Raw genomic sequence first — 22145 nt, 5'->3', positions numbered from 1 at the left:
GAATGCGTCTCACCACCAGAATATCGCTTAAGTATGCTTTTTGTGCGTGATTGAATCGAGAGAAGGTGTGGTTTACGATGGCAATTTGGAAGGCAAACTAGAGGAGAATGAACTCTCTGAGCTCGGAACTTTCGGCGACTGAGCAATAATCGATTGCGGGCGCATACAATATTGGATACGGAAATATCCTACTGATAGGGAAGAATAATCTTCTGAAGCTATCCTGTTAATTGCGATTGATTGAAAAACCACAAAACCAAATGTATTTGGTCACAGTGTTACATGGATAGAAAACATTCAATTAAACTCTTTCACATGAATATATTTTGAAAATTCCCAGAGGAACTGGCAGATTATTTTCAGTAACGATTAGTTATTTCCACATTTTCCTAGATACTGGAAGCCCACCAGTGGTTAATGCCAACTCGATAACCACCTGTTAATAGCACTTGATTGAAACATATTTGGTCACAGTGTAACATGGATAGAAAACATTCAATTAAACTCTTTCACATGAATATATTTTGAAAATTCCCAAAGGAACTGGCAGATTATTTTCCAGCAATGATTAGATCTTTCCGGAACTTTCTCGATGCTGAATGGCATCCTAACGGAAAGAGTTCTGCGCGTGTATGTGTCGATCCTTCGCCGTCCACCTCCTCCAGCACGTTAGGCAACGATGTTGTCTTGTCGATGTCCTCACGAAAAATGAATGTGTCTCACCACCAGAATATCGCTTAAGTATGCTTTTTGTGTGTGATTGAATCGAGAGAAGGTGTGGTTTACGATGGCAATTTGGAAGGCAAACTAGAGGAGAATGAACTCTCTGAGCTCGGAACTTTCGGCGACTGAGCAATAATCGATTGCGGGCGCATACAATATTGGATACGGAAATATCCTACTGATAGGGAAGAATAATCTTCTGAAGCTATCCTGTTAATTGCGATTGATTGAAAAACCACAAAACCAAATGTATTTGATCACAGTGTTACATGGAAAGAAAACATTCAAATAAACTCTTTAACATGAATATATTTTGAAAATTCCCAAAGGAACTGGCAGATTATTTTCAGTAACGATTAGATATTTCCACATTTTCCTCGATACTGGAAGCCCACCAGTGGTTAATGCCAACTCGATAACCACCTGTTAATAGCCGCGCGTGTATGTGTGTGTAGCGATGTCTTCCCAGGGAACCGTTTGTGGCATCACTCTCCTCCTGATAGATTCCCTTCTGGCCTAGGGTGCACAAACAGGCTCTTGGTGACACCGTTCATCCGCGCTTTCATGATAAATAAAGAGCTTCACCGCAACAGCGACAACATGCTCCAATCGCTGTTCAATTAGAACTGAGTGGATTTCCGAGCGCCGCTCGCTTATATACCGATTGGTGATTTCAATAGCCTGTTTTGAAAGCAATTTTAAGACTATTGAAACAAGTTTTTGGATCAAAAAGTAACAAGTATATAACGCGTAGACATTTTATCTTTCGAATGAAGTGTTTATCATACCATTTCGTTCAGTTGTTAAGGAGCTATTAACGCTCAAAATCTCGGTCTCCGGCGTAACGCTTTCGTTTTCGAAACTTTGATTTTACACCCCGGTATAGAAATGAAAGACGTAGTCCTACGTCAAAACAATCGTTCACGTATCTATCTTCTTCATCTTTTTGTCGCCGATACAAAAAATATCCAATGTACATATTCGGATTTTAAGCACCCGGCTGTTACTTCGGACGCCACTTTCCTCCGATGCCCGAAACGTCCGAAGTAACAAAGCAGTCAAAACAACACGAAGTCGTACTTCGGTCGTTTTGAGTTTTTGTTTCTTACAGTAGTTGTTATCGATTTCAGTTCAATTCAACGGGTGATAACAATAATAATCTATCTTTAGAACGAAATGCTGATTTTTGGATTGTTGTTTAGTAGTTAGTTTCAAATTCTTATCGTGCAACGTAATATGTCCAATGTGCAAACGCGGGCAGTCAAAACATCCAATGTAACATTTTTCGCTCCTTGGCTCCAACTTTAAACTCAAATCACGGAACAACAGCTACGATTGGTTTTGGAGAGCTATTCTTGATCGCTAGTGGTGAGAGGAGCGATAAAGTTCGATAACTTTTAAGATAATTCGCGCAATAATGTTCGGGTCTTCAACTTCGTTTTTCTCGAGTTGACGAAAATGTTACATTGGACCTTTTCAAAAGTTACGCGAGATTTCATTCATTTTTGATTATCGATATTAATGTATTTCCAAAAATATTCATTTTATGTGTCCACGTGGACATTATCTAAACCCTCTCCTCCCTCACCGTGGACAAGCGTGGAAATTTTGGTACCAACTACCCCCCCCCCCCCCCCCCCAAAGTTGTCCACGTGGTATGTGGACAGCCCCTTACGCAAAACCGTTACTGCGATATATGTTACACTATATATCATTAGATAGGAAATTGCGTTGATTTTTCCCGGAGTTACAGCATGTCATAAATCACTTAAAATTTTCGACTTCACACTCTGTTCCTTTAATTTTTTTGTCGCCATATTACCATGATAATTACGCCATAATACAGCCATATTAAACCCATGTTTTTTTTTTTGGTGAGGTGACCATTTTCATTTCAGGGGGGCGGTCCAAATGATTCGATGATTTGAATCTGTTCAGTAGTTCAAAAGTTATGAACTTTTGAAAAAAGTCATTTTTGGAAAAAGGGGAAAAAGTTGATTTTTGGGACCACTCTAAAATGGAAATGATCACCTTAATTTAAAAAAATAGAAAAATACGGGTCTAATGCTTTGCTATAAGGGACAAATTTACCACTTTTCACGAAAATGTAAGAGCCACTATATCGGTTTAGCATGGAATGGAATATATACAGCCATTCCATACTAAACATTCCACTTGTGTGATTTTTAAAGAAGAACCATCTTTTTATTTCCCTGTTATTAATAAAAAAAATAATTCCATAAAAATTAGAAAATGTCCTCCAATCTAACGATATCAATACCACGATAGAATAGCTGTGAGAAAGCTTCATATCGGGTTCCATCTAACATCCAATGTTCACAAAGGGTTGAAAAGAACTTCACTTCACTGAGGAGATGGTTAGAAACTGAACCGCTCAAAAAAGTGAACTGCGTTGCCCTTACCTACTCCATTGTCTGGTTTTCTTTTTCGTTCTTACATGTTTTTTCGTGACGGACAAGATGGGTCGATGAATATTAAGAATTACTCTACATTTCTCGATGGTAAGCACTGATCAGAATCGAAGGAGAGAAGATGATTTGGAAGATGGCGACACTCTATTATCACCAATGTGTCGGTCCGGAAAGTTAAGGACATATTACCAAAAAGTACTAATGGTTTTATTCAGGCAGCCAAACTTCCCCAAATCCACTTGTCCATTCCCTTCTCTCTTTCCTAAAAATGAACAGCACCCGTTATAATCAGTTCACTGTAGAATCCTCATGAACTCCACAAGGGTGTACTCACGAGATATCTAATCTGCATCACCTGTCAATACAAGTCTTCACAGGCAATGTTGAGGCTGGTAGAGCGTTCCTCACCTCTATAAAAAAAAAGTATAGAGTAGAGAGTAGAGAGAGAAGAGAGAGTACAAAGTATAGAGAGTAGAGAGTAGAGAGAGTAGAGAGAGTAGAGAACGGAGAAAGTATAGAGTAGAGAATAGAGAGAGTAGAGAGTAAAGAGAGTAGAGAATAGAGAGTAGAGAGAGTAGAAAGTAGAGAGAGTACAGAGAGTAGAGGAGTACAGAGTAGAGAGGAGAGAGAGGAGAGAGAGGAGAGAGAGTAGAGAGTAGAGAATAGAGAGAGTAGTGAGTAGAGAGTAGAGAGTAAACAGAGTAAAGAGAGTAGAGAGAGTAGAGAGTAAAGAGAGTAAAGAGAGTAGAGAGAGTAGAGAGTAAATAGAGTAGAGAGAGTAGAGAGTAGAGAGTAAAGAGAGTAGAGAGTAGAGAGTAGAGAGTAGAGAGTAGAGAGTATATAGCTACAGCGGAAGTGGAGGACCGACCAGCATGCGGATAACGCCTGACCATAAAAGATGAACAACTGCGAGGGCTGTAACACCGGATAGTACCTCCCGAGAGCCGCCGTGACGGAGTGCGCGTTATGTTGGAGGGCACTGCTTAATGGGCGTTTCCTAATCGGTGCACGTCTCGACAGGTAAACGGATGCTGTCGCGAAGAACAAAAAAATGCCTGCCTGTCAACACCTTATCGTGGCCTGGATGGAGGAACACTGCGAACATTTCGAAGGAGCGAGCATCATGGAGGAAGCCATTGACAAACTGGTGCATACCCCACGAGAGTAGCTGTGACGGAGTGCGCGTCATGTTGGAGGGCACTACCTAATCGGCGCTCCGTTGGGAAGAGAAATCCTGCGAGGGTGACTGTGACGGGGCGCGCGTTAAGTTGGAGGGCGCTTCCTAATCGGTTCACGTCTCGACGGGTAAAAGGATTCCTGTAAAACGGTCAGCGAAAAGCAACGAATGGTGAATAAGAATATAGAGAAAAAGGGAAGGATCAACGCTAGTTTGCGTTGAAAACTCGTGAAGTGCATGAGCACAGCCGCCCCCTGAAGTAGTCGCCTAGATGTGGTCCCAGGGGGAAAGAGGCTACGAGTAGAGGGCTTGATTTTTGTGGGTGCGATCCCCACTCGACGTCTGGGTTACCCTTCCCAGACAAGGCTGGTAGAGCGTTCCTCACCTCTATAAAAAAAAGAGAGTAGAGAGTAGAGAGTAGAGAGTAGAGAGTAGAGAGTAGAGAGTTGAGAGTAAAGAGTAAAGAGTAGAGAGTAGAAAGTAGAGAGTAGAGAGTAGAGAGTAGAGAGAAGAGGGAAACAAGTATAGAGTAGATAGTAGGAAATGAAGAGTAGAGAGTTGAAAGTTAAAGTCAAAATTGAAAGAGCAACAATTGATCGCAGAGAAAGAGTAAAAGTTTGAGACATAAAGACATATGCACTAAAAAAGAAACATTGAATAAAAGAAATGAAAGAAGTTGCGAGAGGCTGTTCGAGTGCAACAGCAAAGCTATTTCAATGACTTTGCGGTAAACTTATTAAAACATAGAATTAGGCCGCTAGGTACAAAAATTAAAATTCTTATAACGCTTTCCCGTACAATATCGAGTCTCACTCGTGGTGTACTTGCATAACATAGGGCGCTAGAACGCTCAGCAGAGTAGTGAAATCACTTGATGTGTGCCGTATTAAATAATACGGGAAGGGGTTAACTTTGGATGAATCATATATAACACAATCTATATAAATGAAGGTGGAAGGCCGAATGTGTTGGTAAACGAAAAACCCGAGGAAGGAATGGTCCGATTTGAGCCGTTTTTATTTTACTGTATTCGTCTCTTCCCGTAGATCAATATGTGAAAAATCGGAAAATATTCGGAAAACTCTGAAGGAAAATCGAGAAATTTAGAAAATTGAATTCTAATATGTTCTACAATTACATAATGATAGGCATTGTTAGTCCACTCGATGTGTGTGTTAACGAAACTGATCTTTGTTCGAAAGTGGAAAGAAGATAAAGCAGAGCACTGCTATATTTTCTATCTATATTATTAAAAATGGAAGGCCAAATGTTTTGGTAAGCGCAAAACCCGGAAAATGGATAGTTCTATTTGACTTGTGTTTATTTTGTTGTATTCAACTCTGCCCGTAGATCAATATTATGTTATGGTTGGAATTTTGAAATTTTTGAAAAATTTTGAGAGAAAGTTGAAGTTGCCCAACCCGAAACAGGTCGGTCCGGACTAAAGAAAGTAGAACCGAAATAAAACGGAAAACACTCGCGTTGATGTGATTGATATCTTGCGTAATATTTAAAGTTTATGCTCATTGTAAAGGTGACATCTCACACTAAAAAAATATTTTTCTGCTTTTTTGTTTGTTCCATTCAGTTACAGAGTGTTAAAAATGGAAGTCAACAAGGAGAATATTCGGTACATTTAACAGTTTTTCGTTGATAAGAGTGAAAATGCAAGCGTGCAGTTTTGGTTTCGTTCATTCCATTCAGGCATTTTTATGTTAAACATGCACATCGCACAGACAAACCCGTCGTCGAAAATGTCGATCAAAGTTGAAATCAAAGCTGACCGGCATGTTAGTAGTCGTAGCATCGCCCACTACAAAAATGTATTAAATCAATTCCGCAATGCTGGACTCAATAAGAAGCTCGATGTTTGGGTGTCACACCAATTAAGACCAATAGACCCATTTCTTAAACGGATGGTGACCAGGGATGAGATGAACTTATCGGAATGAATCTTGTTCATTTTTAGTGGCGCTATCTGTTGAATAATCCCGAGACATTTCATGTAGTATATCATTCAACTCATTCATGATGAGACAATGAGGCTTTGTCAGCATCTAGGTGTACAGTTTCCGAGCCCATAACTTTCCCACCGAATTTCGCCGTTCGTCAGGATTAGGATCCTTCTGCACACTGTACACATGCAGTCCCTCCCGGTCCTTGGCTGTCTGAACGAAAGACTTGAACAGATTCAACTTTATGGCCACATCCCTGACCTAAGCATCGGTATTCAGACACGCTTGTGATCCTGATCTCTAATAGAACATCCATTCTTACCGCATTTCTCATTGCGTTTGATGCTCAGAGTTTCGTACATCCAAAGTTAATTTTCAGCACATGTTATGGTATCCCGATTTATTACATTAAATGAGCTGGAAAATAGCAGAAAGTGTTCTATTCTCCAATACATGTATATCATTTGTATAATATATATGCTAGAGCCAATATGAGCGAGCGAAACAGGAGACACATTTGAATGAAAGCATATGAAAGCTTATCATATATTTTGCACAATCCCAAATGAAATGAGAAAAGAAAACAGAAAGAAATGTCTGCTCGCATACGTACAAACCATTTTTCAGCTATTAAAACAGCTCATTATTTGCGCATTTGACTCTCCAGCACACGAAATGGCATCATTTCTGCCAAAGATGAAATGTTTTCAGCCAACGCTAGTTTGGGTGTAGTAACGTTTAATCACACGATTCACCGTTGGCTGCACGATTTCGAGTTGTAACGTTGTAACGTTTAATCATACCCAGTTCCAAACATAATCGAGCAGTCATTGGCCCGATGTCGACCGAAACGAAGTAACATGCTACAAAAGTGCTGGAATCTACCTCCGCCTTACCCCCCGCAGGCAGCACTGTCTATAGTTGAACTATAATTGTATGCAATTTTTTGGTACTGAGCGAAACGGCATCACTGTAGAGATTGCTTTTTCTCTTTCTCTCTGAATTGTCATTTAAAACATAACAGAGAATGACTCGAGAACTAAATTTTGTAAGTAAGGATAATTTTGATATTTAATTATAAAATATAAATGATGTTTCCTTGATTAATTTCAGTAACAAAATCAACAACACGGAGACAAAATACAGGCGAATTTGTGGTGAACGCAGCTAGTCTTTGTTAATATATCGCGTCAAAGGAAGGAAAGCAGCAGCAACAGCAGAAATGTATAAATGAAAATGAAGGAATAGCGGTGATCTGGATGGAATGAAAACGGAGTTTGCAGCTTCGGTAAAGTATTGTTTTTGGGATCAGACCAAAGCGCTCATCTCACCATAATCACCAACAACAACTTCAACACGAACGTAACCAATTTGAATACCCGTAAGTATGACTGGTTTTAATTTTTACTTATGATATGAATTTTGATCTCTTAATTTCATTTCAGAATAAAAAACTCATCCATCTCAACAGTCATGATTGCTCACGCATTTAGGTGTGTCTGCTAGACGGAACGAAAGGGACAAAAATAATTGAGCCGACTGCGATTCCGATGAAGAAATTTGTAGCTGACGGGAGTTTACTGATGACGGTATAATCGCTGCGAATAGCAATAGTGCACAATTGTATGAATTTATTATAAATAAATATTTGTAAACAACGCAATTTTTTGTTTTTTTTTTGCTTAACATTAAACTTTTTGAAAACACACAGCCATAAAAACGGTTGAGCAGTACTGCAATCGGTCGACGCGGTGCCAGATTGGCACAGGTTTGGCTCGAAATTGGTTGTTGAATACGAAGGGTAGGTCGACAAAATCGTTGCAAAATGGCACGATATCGGTATCGTTGTCGACACCGTTTGTTGGGACCAATTCGACACAACAATGTAGAGTGGGTACGATTCGCCATTGACTGCACGATTTCGAGTTGTTTTCCGATGTCCCGATGAGAGAGTTGAGGATTTTCCAGGTGCTTGGGCGAAATCAATTCGCAACGTTGCTTTTCAGGTGGCGCCATTTTTTCCAATTCTCAAAAAACTGACAGCGATATAAATACAGTGTAAACAATACACTCTAAATTAATTCTACCCAAAATTTCAGAGAAAATACTCAATGGATAATTTTCTACAGCGTTTTTTATCCGTGATGCAATGTGATGTGGGACATTTCTTTGCTTTCGACTACGCCGCTCTGATCGCTCCTATTCCTAGTACCCATTACGTGATTCGTTTACACTTTGTGGATGTGACATATGAATATAATAAACTTCCTACACGCTATCGTCTGTTATGATTCTCCTAGAGCACTTCTCATGTCATAAAAAAGATCCAGCTAACTTTCACTCTGAAAGTTAATTGGAATTGATTGCCCTGCACTTCCAATTCATATGTTTTCTGATAGACCGAACTCTTAAACGTGGCAACGTTCGTCCACCCACAATCATATGCTTAGCTTTGAGAGAGGGTGTGTGTGTGTGTATTCCGGCTCCAATATACTTTTACGAGCAGCTTTATGAATTGTCGTACTTCTCCACTCCGGTACTCCGGCCGTCAGTCACAAGCTCGCCGAATGTGTGAGCGCCCTGGCCAATAACCTGATTGCATGGCAAGTTCTGACGAGCTCATCTCGTACGACAAAATCGTTCTCCCCCCCCGCCACATCCAGTCAACCGCCACTATCATTTTACGACCAATAAACACTCAATTGGCAAAAGAATCAATAAAGTGACGATTTGGTGTTCTTCCGGAAGCAACGGGGAGAAAAGAAATGAACCGTACGGTGATTTGTTCCATATGCGCTTCCCGACCCAATGCTGACCAATCGTATGTTACACTATCCTCGCCTCCGGATTGAGAAAGTGGTGATCGGATCATGTTTCATTATTGCTCAGCTTAAGCTCGATGTTATCTGTGAGAGGGGGGCGGCAAGCATTACTAGAAAACCAAGCTCTCCCCATTTGCGGTCAGCAGGCGTCGTACACTTTTGCTAACAATTTTTACGTTCGACCCATCCAAACGCTCCACTAGCACAAAGAAGCAAAGAGCTTTCACCAAAATTAATAAACTTTTGTCGTCGCTACCGTCGCCAGGCGCAATAAAAGTTGAATTTATGGAAGCAATTGCCCGGCGCGATGGCCCAATAAAGCAGGTTTTCCTGTCGAGGATATGGCACTCGATGAGCTGTGATTTATTGGAGAATTATTCCGAAAGGTCAATAGAAATGGGGCGCCTTGCTATGTTTCGTGTAGGGACTCGAGAGCGTGGTGGTGGAAAAAGCTTTCTTATGGAACAAGTTTGTTCTAGGTAATGATCCGAGTAAATCAAAATACTTGTGAGTTAAATAATTTGGGTAATGACCGCGGAAGATGCAAGCTTTTGAATTCCTGCTAATGTTAATTTGGGAATGTGTCACTTTTATACGATACTAGCTGACCCGGCAAACTTCGTCCCGCCCAAATTTTTTGACGTAGGACTACGTCTAACCGGAAGATATAGGGGGTGAAATGAAAATCTAGGCACTGAACAAGTAGGAAAAAATGCAAGATTTGGAACGCTTATAACTCGAGCATTCCTCAAAAGATCGCAAAGGTTTTTGCATCAATTGATAGGAAACATATCTACGTCTCTATCATAACGAATAACATTTCATTTTTCTCGAGATAAATAATTGAATAATTGTGAAATATCAAGCATTGTCCAAATGCACTATGTGCCCATTTTTGATTGGTCCATTTTGTGCTCCTCAAATCGTACCGACCAAAACGGGCAACCAGAGCAGCAGCGAAATACAATGAAGCACGATTGTAAAGAAAAAAGAAAAAATATGAACGAAACATTGGTCGCAGTCTCATACATGCGTAATTCTCTAGCCAGCCAGTCAGCTTAAAAATCCCCGCTCCGCTGCCGTAACGACCATTCTTTGTGTGGACACCGACTGGACAACATCGTTGCTGGACGAGCTGGACGGCGAGGGATCGAGTGCCTTTCTCAAGGCAAGAGGGTGGAGGTGGTAGCGTTGAAGTAAAGTAGAGTAGATTTTTCAAAGGGCCTTTCTCAAGGCTAGAGACGAATGAACTGCAAAAGTTTAAAGTCTCTATAATACAATACCTTCCTTCCTTCCTTCCGTAACGATCATTCGCATTCAAACCGTACACCACATCGTTTCGCACCACACCACATCAAAAAACCAACACAAGCAGCCATGTCTGGACATGGAAAAGGAGGAAGAGTGAAGGGAAAGACAAAATCCCGCTCGAACCGTGCTGGTCTGGAGTTCCCCGCAAGGGTAGCTAGGCCGAGCGCGTTAGTACCAGTGCACCAGTCCACCTAGCCGGCGTTATAGAGTTTCGGCCGCCGGAGTGCTCGAGTTGGCTTGCAAAGCTGTTCACGACAATGAGACCATACCACATTCGGTTCGGTGGCAACAACTAGTTTCAGCGAGTGGCAAACGCAATCGCAAAACGGCAGCAGGTAGAAGGAGGAAAAAGTTTGTTTATACAGACTGCTTTGGTGGCAAAATCAGCCACCGTAAAACAAGGCGCTTTTCAGGGCCATTAAACCATTCAAAGAAGAGTTATTAAAAGTTATTCACAATACCAATGCATTCTAAAGTGACATAATATGACATATAATATGAACTGAATTATTTTGTTTATGCTTGTTTTTGAACTTATTGGTTGCTGGGGTCTTTTAAATTGATCATTCAGTTTTCACAAACCCATACATGGTTTCCGAATTAAAAGTGGCTTCAAATTGTATGCAGGATGGCATTAACGAATTTTCTCGGTAGCAAGAACTGCTTTCTTTGGTTGATAACTGATGTTGAAAATTGACTGACGTTACATCCGCATTGTATAGAAAAATAACTAAGGAGCAACATGATGAGCTATGTATTTCCTGCTGCTCTGTTCTTATTTTAAAGGACTTTAATCCGAAGGTCATAAGTCCCTGTATTTACTGTTGGTTTTTCAGAACGCTTATAGCTCGTTTATTTCTCGACAGATCGTAGAGTTCGTCTCCAAAACCTCAGTTCTTTTTCATTTTTATTTACTTTGTTTGCGGAGATACAAATCTTACAATTCATTCGTCTCCGAAACCACAGTTTAGGGTACGGTAATGTGCTCAATAGTGAAATATATGATAGTGAATGAGCTGATGACCACCTATGCATTCCTTATCACAGCCATCATTTTGATTGTACGATATGTGCATACGCCAAAAGATGCCCGTCGTTGAACATTTAATAAGTACAAAGCCTTCAGAAAAAAAATCAAGAAATCAACTATAAGACAGTGAGAAAAAAATGAGAAAGTTTGTGAAAAAATGCAAAAAACACAACACCAAAGGTTCTTTTCAAAACTCCTAACATGTTCATAAAGAGTAAACAGTAAACTAATCCATGTTTCAGGTAAATAGGTAGGTATCCACGTAGGAGAAGAAAATAAAATCATATATTTAAAATATATATTTAGAAAAAACTGTCCCCTTTGTATAGTCCTACGTCACTCCGGTTATGTCCCCGACATAACCCACCCGTCTTTTTTTTATCAATACCTTCAAACATTCATGTTTTCTTACCAAGCGCAAGTTCATGAGTCCAATCGCAGAACTGTTCAGTGATTGATCTTTTAATCGACCCCGTTGAATTTACCTTTTACTATAAAATTCCTAGTATTTCCAACGAAACTCATCATTATAATATCAGATTATTTTCAGACACAATTCTCGTTTAAGATTTTTCAACCACTTGCAAATAACATGTTCCTCCGTTACATGGAATAAATGTTTTATACAGAAAATATGGTATAATAAAGACAATTCCTTCCTCGAGTTCTGCTCTTATGAACACATCCGGCGATCCTTTTTTTTTTTTGGTATAGATAAAAGAAGATATAGGAGTACGTTTCATCACATTAAAATCCATTTCCAGTTTCGAACAAAGATCAATTTCGCTAGCGTAAACATCAAATGGACTAACAGCACTTGGCACTATGTAATTGTGAAACATATGGGAATTTCATTTTTCGAATTTTTTTTTCCTTCAGAGTTTTTCGAAAATTTTCAATTGTCATGTTTGGAGGGGTGTCATACCTTCATAGAAACATTTCTCATACCCAAAAACCCTTACAACCCAAATTGTGCTTGATAAGTTCTCGAGTTATTCAGAAATTTGTGTTTGATTTCTATGGCAGACACGCAACCAACCACCCATCCCCCCATCAGAGAGAGAGGAGGAGTGTCTATTCACCATGGAAACGTTTCGTGTCCCTTAAAACATTCGCATGACAAATTTGGCTCCATTTGCTTGATTATTTTTCATTTTTCGAATTATGCAGAAATTTGTCTTTCATTTGCATGGCAGTTCCCCCTTAGAGAGGGCGGTGGAGTGTCTCACCACAGTAAAAACATTTATTGCACCCTAAAACCTCCACATGCCAAATTTGGTTTCATTTCCATGATTAATTCTCGAGTTAAGCTTCCGAGTCCATAAGAATCAGACAGACAGACAGACAGACAGAAATCCATTTATATATATATATAGATTCTTCGCGAGTAGGAAAAAAATAGCAAAGAAGATGGTCAAAAGAAACAATACAGAAATGGTAAAATTCGCGTCAAAATTAGAAGAAAAGGAGGAGAGGATTGATATTGAGGTTCGATGCAGTGATCTATAACCGGAAACCGTGTCACCTCAAATAATCATATTGTCGAGTACTTTTGCGAAGATTTTTTATTAGCGATTTTATGGACATGAAGCAATAATGACGAGATTTTTTAAATTTTTTGACTACGTCTTTCATCAAGGGTGCCAAATCAGAAAACAGGTCACATTTTTATGAAATAAAGTCAACGTTAATAACTATTTTTGCCGTGAACGGATTTTGGCGATTTTCATACTGAACGAATCGGAAACTCCGTAAGATTTGTTAAATATGTTATACATTAGAATCCCCTGGTTTGTAAATGGTTAAAATTCATGAAAACTTTAAGCGTTTCTATTTCCACATACATTTGTTCTGTCCATTTGTGTGCTTTCCCGAACAGAGCTGTCAATAACGAGCATCTTATCGACGACCAACGGAGGGGAAATCGTAGGATTTAAAGTCTCCGTGAACAAAGGAAAAGTAGAAGAATGAAGGGGAATACTTGCCTAGAGTATAAACAGTGGATCTCGCTGAGGCAAACTTTCATTCGGCATCGGACTGTTGAGCAATCCAGTTCACTTTGCTTTCGCTGCGCTTCGATCTAAGATTGGACACCACCAGTGGTAAGCCAACTTGGATATCGTCGTTTGGTTTTCTGTTCGTTTTTCGCGTTATTCGTATCGTGTGTTTTGACGTAGGACTACGTCTAACCGGAAGATATAGGGGGTGAAATGGAAATCTAGGCACTGAACAAGTAGGAAAAAATGCAAGATTTGGAACGCTTATAACTCGAGCATTTCTCAATAGATCGCAATGGTTTTGGAATCAATTGATAGGAAATATATCTACGCATCTATCATAATGAATAACATTTAATTTTTCTTGAGATAAATAATTGAATAATTGTGAAATATCAAGCATTGTCCAAATGCACTATGTGCCCATTTTTGATTGGTCCATTTTGTGCTCCTCAAATCGTACCGACCAAAACGGGCAACCAGAGCAGCAACGAAATAGAATGAAGCACCATTGGAAAGGAAAAAGAAAAAAATGAACGAAACATTGGTCGCTGTCTCACACATGCGTAATTCTGGAGCCAGCCAGTCAGCTTAAAAATCCCCGCTCCGCTGCCGTAACCACATCGGTTCGCATCAAAACACTTCAACAAACCAACCCAAGGCAAAGGAGGAAAAGTGAAGGGAAAGCCAAAATCCCGCTCAAACCGTGTTGATCTGGAGTTCCCCGCAAGGGTAGCTAGGCCGAACGCGTTAGTACCAGTGCACCAGTCCACCTAGCCGGCGTTATATAGTTTCGGCCGTGATCGAGTTGGCTGGTAAAGCTGCTCGCGACGATAAGAAAACCCGCATTCAGAAGAGAACACATTCGGTTCGGTGGACAACAAGACAACAACAGGCAGTTGCAGCGAGTGGCAAACGCAATCGCAAAACGGCAGCTGGTAGCAGAAGAAAAAAGTTTGTTCCTTATACAATCTGCTTTGGTGGCAAATCCAGAATGAGGCGGCATCGAGGGCGTTCGAAATGTTTTTTTTTTCAAAACCACGAGTACTAAGTTTTCTAAAATTCCATAAAACACGGCGCTTATCAGGGCCATTAAATCTTTCAAAAATGAGTTTACGAAATACAGTTCAATGCTTTCTAAAATAATATCCAAAATAATAATAAAACACAAATTGATTTTTTCATAATTTGTTTGCCAGTATATGATGAGTATGTGAATTTGGCAGTTGTTCTGAACTTATTTATGGTTGGGGACTTTCCCAATTATTCAATATTCATTAATTTTTAAATTGCTTCTAGATTGAAAGTACAGTAATTTACATTTAGCTCGACATTCAGCTAATTGGACGGACCTGTAATGCGACATATTTAGTTGGACATTTTTGTAAACATAAAGTTCGAGGTCCAAATTATGACGCCACATCGAAAGTCGTCACTGTACCACTGCCATCGCAAATGTTCAATTACAGGTTAAAATCGCCTCCAATGCGACACTGAGTGGTGTTTCGGCACGTCGCATTAAATGTAATTTACTGTACAACATGTCACAAGCTGGATGGGAAGAAATTTTCCAACTGTGAAAGCTGTGGCGAGTAGCAAACGCAATCGCTAAACAGGAAGGTTCAGCCGAACAAGATGGGGATATCGAGTGATAACAAAACAATAAACTCTTTAGATTAAAGATAATTTTGTGATCCTGAAAAGGACCCTTTTTAGCCTGCATGTGAATCCAACGAGCGAACAAATCGTAATGAATGTATTGTTTTGCCATCGCTGCCTTTTAACGCTCTTTCGTTCGTCTCGTTGGACTCGCCCCTTTGGCTTAGTCTGCTGATTTGTCTCTATCCTGTGAGTGTGTACCGCTAGAGTACAAAAGGCGCGGATCCGCTGAAAAATATATCATTCTCTTTCAAACCGTAAATCAGTGTGGTTGTGTGGCATCGTTTCACATCACATCGCATCAACGGATTGGTGCCGGAGCACCAGTATACCTAATAACGGTTATAGAATTTCGGCCGCCGGAGTGCTCGAGTTGGCTTGCAAAGCTGCTCACAACAATAAAAAAACCCGCAAAACCGAACAGAACAGAGCACATTCGGTTCGGTGGCAACAACTAGTTTCGGCGAGTGGCAAACGCAATCGCAAAACGAAAGCAGGTAGAAGAAGGAAAAAGTTTGTTAATACAGACTGCTTTGGTGGCAAAACCAGCCATCGTAAAACACGGCACTTTTCAGGGCCATTAAACCTTTCAAAGAGGAGTTATTGAAAGTTTTTCACAATACCAATGCATTCTAAAGAGACATAATATGACATATAATATAAACTGATTTATTTTGTTTATCTTGTTCTTGAACTTATTGGTGGTTGGGGTCTTTTAAATTGATCATTCAGTTTTCACAAACTCATGCTTGGTTTCCGAATTAAAAGTGGCTTCAAATTACAACACATTGTATGCAGGATGGCATTAACGAATTTTCTCGGTAGCAAGAACTGCTTTCTTTGGTTGATAACTGATGTTGAAAAATGAAAACGTTACATCTGCATTGTATAGAAAAATAACTAAGGAGCAACATGATGAGCTATGTATTTCCTTATTCTTCTTTCTTTGTTTTTAAGAGGCTTTGAACTTTGCAGTTCATTCGTCTCTATGTATTTTCTGCTTCTCTGTTCTTATTTTAAAGGGCTTTAATCCGAAGGTCATTCGTCCATGTATTTACTGTTGGTTTTTCAGAACGCTTATAGCTCGTTTATTTCTCGACAGATCGTAGAGTTCGTCTCCAAAACCTCAGTTCTTTTTCATTTTTATTTACTTTGTTTGCGGAAACTACAAATCTTACAATTCATTCGTCTCCGAAACACGGAAACAGTTTAAGGTACGGTAATGTGCTCAATAGTGAAATATATGATAGTGAATGAGCTGATGACCACCTATGCATCCCCTATCACAGCCATCATTTTGATTGTACGATATGTGCATACGCCGAAAGATGCCCGGCGTTGAACATTTAATAAGTACAAAGCCTTCGGAAAAAAAATCAAGAATTAACTATAAGACAACGAGAAAAAAATGAGAAAGTTTGTAAAAAAAAACGCAAAAACACAACACCAAAGGTGCTTTGCAGAACCCCCAACATGTTCATGAAGAGTAAACAGTAAACTAATCCATTTTTCAGGTAGATAGGTAGGTATTCACGTAGCAGAAGAAAATAAAACAATATATTTAAAATATATATTTAGCAAAAGCTGTCCCCTTTGTATAGTCCTACGTCACTCCGGTTATGTCCCCGACATTACCCACCCGTCTTTTTCTTTCCGCGTCATAAATTGGACGCTTTGCGTAGTGTGTGATGAACAAGAAGAAGAGGAAGGCAGGCTCGAGCCCTGCAAAAAACACAGGAAGTGGGTTATATCTATGGTATAACCGCAAGGGTGACGTAGGACTATCGTTGATTTAGAGATCATTTGTATGAAGTTGAATCTGAATTCATTCTGAATGAATGAATATTTGGAGAACTTCGAAAACGAGAGCGTTACGTTGGAGGCACAAGGTTTTATGCATCCAATATTGGATACGGAAATATCCTACTGATGGGGAAGAATAATCTTCAGAAGCTATCCTGTTGATTGCGATTGATTGAAAAATCACAAAACCTAATGTATTTGGTCACAGTGTTACATGGATAGAAAACATTAAAATAAACTCTTTCATATGAATATAATTTTAAATTCCCAGAGGAACTGGCAGATTATTTTCAGTAACGATTAGATATTTCCACATTTTCCTCGATACTGGAAGCCCACCAGTGGTTAATGCTAACTCGATAACCATCTGTTAATAGCACTTGATTGAAACATATTTGGTCACAGTGTTACATGGATAGAAAACATTCAAATAAACTCTTTCACATGAATGTATTTTTAAATTCCTAGAGGAACTGGCAGATTATTTTCCGGATCTTTCTCGATCCAAACGGAAAGAATTCCGTGCGTGTATGTGTGTGTGTGTAGCGGCTGCTTCGAGATCTCCCCGGGGAACCGTTTGTAGCATCACTCTCCTCCTGATGGATTCCCTTCTGGCATAAGGTGCACAAACAGGCTCTTGGTGACACCGTTCATCCGCGCTTTCATGATAAATGAAGAGCTTCACCACAACAGCGACAACATGCTCCAATCGCTGTTCAATTAGAACTGAGTGGATTTCCGAGCGGCGCTCGCTTATATACCGATTGGTGATTTCAATAGCCTATTTTGAAAGCAAATTTAAGACTATTGAAACAAGTTTTTGGATCAGAAAGTAACAAGTATAGAACGCGTAGACATTTTATCTTTCGAATGAAGTGTTTATCATACCATTTCGTTCAGTTGTTTAGGAGCTATTAACACTCAAAATCTCGGTCTCCGGCGTAACGCTTTCGTTTTCGAAACTTTGATTTTACACCCCGGTATAGAAATGAAAGACGTAGTCCTACGTCAAAACGAACGTATTGCCAGGGGCAATAAAATTTCGAGGCAAGCGTCATCGAATGATGCACGCGATGTTGGTGCAGTGAAAAGCGCTCGCACTGAACCGAGCCACCGCATCGAACAACAGCGAAGTAGGCGATTTCGGCGCGTCGGTCGGAAATGTAAACGCCGTTACCCAGGCAGCAACCAAAATCAAGCTCCCCCCGCTGGTGGTGAAGGCGGTCGCTTTCGACAAACTCATCAGTGAACTCGCATCTATGGGTGTTACAACAGAGTACAAGCTGTGTGGCATAATTCAGTTTTTTCCAAGAAGTTAATATTGTTTGTTTTCCGTCATCATAAGGGCTTCGTTGGTGCCTTTGAGAATGCATCAATGCATTCAACTGGCGTTATGGCGAAGCAGGCGTTAAGGTTGTGCGCCAAAAATTATTTGGGGAATACCAAGCATCTTGAACGTCTTACTGAAATGTTATAAGTGTGCCAGTGCCAGTCACAAATCTGCCTTCAACTAGGATTGCATTTGCGCTAATATTGATCATAATGAAGCATTGCTACTATTTTCGAGGTTGTTATTAACAAAAACGAGTTTATTTCGCTTGTTTAGTCACCAAGAAAATAAATGTCGTTCTGGAATTTTGTATGTGTTTAAGTTTCGCTTGCCAGTAACAAAACTTCCTCCACTAAGGGTGACAGCTGCGCTTCTTTCGAGCATGAGAAAGTAATGCAACTTTTCTCGAGGCCAGTAATATTAACAGAAGCGTTTCTTTCGAGAATAGCGCAAAATGATGAGAAGTGTTTTTATTCCTAGTAGTTTCAAGCTACCAATGTATGGCTCTGTATGCATGCTATGGCGAACGTTTGTTTGGCGCTTGGTTTACGTTGTACGAACGATGCCTAGAGGTGCGATTCCTTTGAGGCAATACTAAATAATGAGCTCTATTTTACTATTATAGAAATCGAGCAATTCGATAGCACCGAGCGAGTGATAGCTATCGATGCAAGTGTCAGGACTTTTCGAGTTGTTTGGTTTGCTTGTTGCATATCTTCAGAGAATTATTTTGTTTTGGTTTGCATTCTTGATATTTTCCTTTGAGAAACATTTCAGAAACGCTTGAATATATGCAATTTTCAACACATGTTCGTTTGTTATGATCAGTATTTGTTTTACGGTGCTGCCAGAATAGTCTATACAAGGTAAGTGTTCAATCCAGCATTATTTATATTGATCATGTTATAATTCAGAATGCAGAACTTACTTCCAGAGCATATTTCAGTGGCTGAAAATGAGTGGACAGACAAATCACCACCATTTTGAACGACTCGTTGAACCAATGAAAGTGAATGTAAACATTGCTCGAGGTATTTGAGGAGGCAGTTCAAATAGAATCCCGGTTAAGGAAAAGTGGAAGGAATTCATTGAGGAGCTTAATGCACTGAGACCATCAATGTGTCTTGGTTCAGAATGGCAGAAAGTAAGCGTTTCTTCTACGATCCATATAACTTCATAAATAAATTTTATCATATTTTTTGGATTACTATCAACCGAATTTCCTACCTAAAAATTGCTTATTCCTGCTAGCGTACATTATTACGTGTTACTTTTGTCAGCAATTTTCTTTTTTATCGCTATACTATACCGAACTTTCTATACCATATGCTAAAGCTGAAATGTCTTGCAAAACAATAATGTTTTTTTTTAATTATAGATTTGGATTGACATGAGGTGAAAGGTAAAGAAACCGCTAGCACACAACAAGCGAGAATTTAGGGCCACTAAAAGAGAATCACATGCAAAAAAAAATTTGTCAAGAAAAGCGGGATTCATGCGTGACTCCTTACGAAATTCCATAGATTGCAGTTGTGAAAATACATGAAAAAGTTCATTTTCTAATAATTATATTTTCTGTAAAGCAAATTGTTCCATGATGTCGTTTTTATTACACATCCATGAATGCATTACGCCTATTAAGCTTCATTCGTTGAGGGAATACTAGTTTTCTCCACAACATAACCATATTAACACTTTTGGAAATATAGATATTTATAATTTTCATAGCAGATGTCTCTAAACAAGATTTGGCATCCTTTCTATAGTGTTTTGTGAAACATTTCAAACTCGTTTCAAAATATTTCAGCATGGCCACTGACATTCGAGCAGAGTAACGAATCGAGCTGTTTTCCTCGATTTCTATAATATTCTACTCGGTGTGATAGGGATAGTGATTGTATCGAATCCTCGATTCGATTTCTATAATAGGGTCCAATATGTAGCATAATAGTTGATACTTGCAAGTGTTGTCATTGTTGAAAAGTTGTTGTTGTTTCCATGCGGTACCAATGATATATTGATGTAGTTATGAGATGTAGAATAATGGTGCTGGTGCAACACGACTGTAGCCGAGTCTATGTCAATTGCGAAAAAGGCCACCAGAATAGCGTTCGAGGTAAATTTTCAATCCGTTGACATGAAATAAATTGCGACATACGATAGTGTATTGTTTTGCGAGGGTAAGAATGAATCATCAATCAATTATCGTCAACTGATTCTACAATGAAAAAACCGTTTCAGAGATTATTCTACTAAGCAGTTGTTTCTAAAATTTCACAGCATTATAGAATAATATCCGAAGGCATAAACAAGCGACTTATATAAAATAACAGCGTAGCTCTACGGCAACAATGTGGTCGTATCCTGGACACAACCTCCTATGATTTTTCCAGATAAAACCGTATTTTCTAGAGGTTTCAGAAGAGAAGATTCTTAAATATTGTTTCACAGTAATGTTCGAGCGGTGGGAAAAATCATTTCGTATGATCGTATGATATGATAAATTGATGGTTTATTTCACAATTTTATAGAAAAAAAAACATTTTAGATAAATCAAAGCCGATCTTCTTATAATAAAAGGCTTTTAAAGGATTCAGTTTTCTTCCAGTTTTTTTTTAAGAGCAATCTTCAGTTTTATGAAAAATATTATTGGCAACTCTGCATAAATTGGTGATGGGGACCCCAAAAAATAAACCCCTCACCTATAAATGGTAGACATGTCGACGAACGTGTTAATATACCATATGATTCAAAAAGAAACTAAAACCAGTCAAAAACTTAAATACAAATCCTTCGTCTGCAACATTTTCAAAACAAACGATAATCACTCCGATTCCTTGAAATAAGTTTAAGGCCAAACAAAAATACCCGCCATCATTCAGGCCACCTTAATGAATCCCATCAGACCAACTGGCAAGTTTTTCATAAGCGCTGAGAATCCTCGCGCAAATTAGGTAAGCTTGGGATGGGCGCGACAGGAAAAGAAAGAAAGCCCAGCGTGTAGTCCAATATTAGAAGGATGAAAATTTATCAGGAAGTTAAAAAGTTGCTCCAGAGGGAAATAAAGAAAAACGCGACAGCAGTAGAAAGAAGGCAGGCAGGAAGGAAGGAAGGGTGGTCAAAAATTATGTCAACAGTAGTGCGGACAAACGCCGTCTGGAGAAATTGTTATCTTGTAGCTCATTAGCATTTCGCGAGGCCAGTTGCAATTTGCCGCGAGAGGAAAGGCAATCAAGCGGACCGTAAACGAAAGTTAGCTCTTATCCTGGGCGAGCGGCGATTTTGGCGGGTCCCGCCATCGAAAAGAAAAACAAAACATTTAAAATGAATTATTCTCTTCTTCCCGGGCGATGGACGCTCATCAGGGCTACTTCTTAATTTTGCTTTCATTACTACTTTCCACCGTATTTCCGAGTTTTTTAAGTCCACTTGTATCATGGACGGCAAGGAGACAAGTTTTGCCAAAGGCTAAAGAGGCGTTTGATGGGCGAAAGTGTTTGTAATTCATCTTAAAAAAAGTGTAAGTGCAATTATGCCTCCGGGGACGAGCGAAGGAAGGGCTAATTTAAACAAACTGATGAATGTCACGAGCGAGCAAGCCAATCTAGCTGTTTACCTTCGTTCTGTTGTTTTATTGTTCTAATTAGTGCTAATTTAGTCTGTTGTAATGAGTTTTGTTGTGTTGATTCATCTCATTCGCAATTTAAGTTGAGTGCAATAGCATCCATCCGCTAGATGGTTTGGGATTAACTGTGTATAAATTGCGTGAAAAATGAATACGTTGTCCGAGCTGAAAAATCACGCAGAACTCGAGAAACCAATTTAAAGTTAAATGGTACCGTAACAAGTTCCCGTTCGATTGTGAAGCCGATTCATTGCTTACATTTCAATACAGAAGAGGAAGCA

At 39.4% G+C, this 22145-nt stretch overlaps 1 long non-coding RNA gene across 1 annotated transcript; it reads left to right on the top strand.

Moving 5' to 3' along the window:
• Positions 1–7100: 7100 nt before the first annotated feature.
• LOC129776024 (uncharacterized) lies at positions 7101–7943 on the top strand. The gene is made up of 3 exons (XR_008743047.1): positions 7101–7335; positions 7401–7668; positions 7733–7943. It is a non-coding gene; the product is annotated as an uncharacterized LOC129776024 (long non-coding RNA).
• Positions 7944–22145: the final 14202 nt, after the last annotated feature.

This window comes from Toxorhynchites rutilus, chromosome 3 (genome assembly GCF_029784135.1).
Source record: "Toxorhynchites rutilus septentrionalis strain SRP chromosome 3, ASM2978413v1, whole genome shotgun sequence".
In the NCBI taxonomy this organism is placed as follows: domain Eukaryota; kingdom Metazoa; phylum Arthropoda; class Insecta; order Diptera; family Culicidae; genus Toxorhynchites; species Toxorhynchites rutilus.
Note: the sequence above shows the minus strand (reverse complement) of the source record. Positions and strands in the feature narration are given on the sequence as shown.